This window comes from Calidris pugnax, unplaced genomic scaffold (assembly GCF_001431845.1).
Source record: "Calidris pugnax isolate Ruff unplaced genomic scaffold, ASM143184v1 scaffold170, whole genome shotgun sequence".
Taxonomy (NCBI): domain Eukaryota; kingdom Metazoa; phylum Chordata; class Aves; order Charadriiformes; family Scolopacidae; genus Calidris; species Calidris pugnax.
Genome location: NW_015090905.1, coordinates 407,478 through 408,141, shown reverse-complemented (window position 1 = coordinate 408,141; position 664 = coordinate 407,478).

Here is a 664-nt window from a genome sequence, read left to right as displayed (position 1 = left end):
TAGCCCCGGGCATGCAGCGACTCCCTCGCACTGATATCGGGTCCGGTAATACTTAGTCTTCGAAGGCAAGGCACATCATGTGGTATAAAATTTCGTGCAAATTAGGAAAACATGGATTATTTTTTTTTTTTCTTGTAGTTTTTTTTTTTTTTCGGCTTTTTTTTCCTTTTCTACAGATATTTTTTTCTTTTTTTTTTTTTTTTTTTTTCCTTTTTTAAATGACTTTCAGATAGCCCCGGGCATGCAGCGACTCCCTCGCACTGATATCGGGTCCGGTAATACTTAGTCTTCGAAGGCAAGGCACATCATGTGGTATAAAATTTCGTGCAAATTAGGAAAACATGGATTATTATTTTTTTTTTTTCTTGTAGTTTTTTTTTTTTTCGGCTTTTTTTTCCTTTTCTACAGATATTTTTTTCTTTTTTTTTTCTTTTTTTTTCCTTTTTTTTGTTTTTTTTCTTTCTTTCTTGCTGAAGTTGGGGCGGGGGGAAGGTAGAGCCGGTTAATACAGTCTTGCCATGCACAGCGTCAGCCAGCGGCGGCTGGGTTGAGCCAGGTCACCAGATCCTGTTAAAGCACCATGCAGTTTATTTGTCTCTTTTATTTTTTTTTTTTGTCCTTTTTTGTGTTTTTTTTTTTTATAATGTGTTTTTTTTCTCAGATC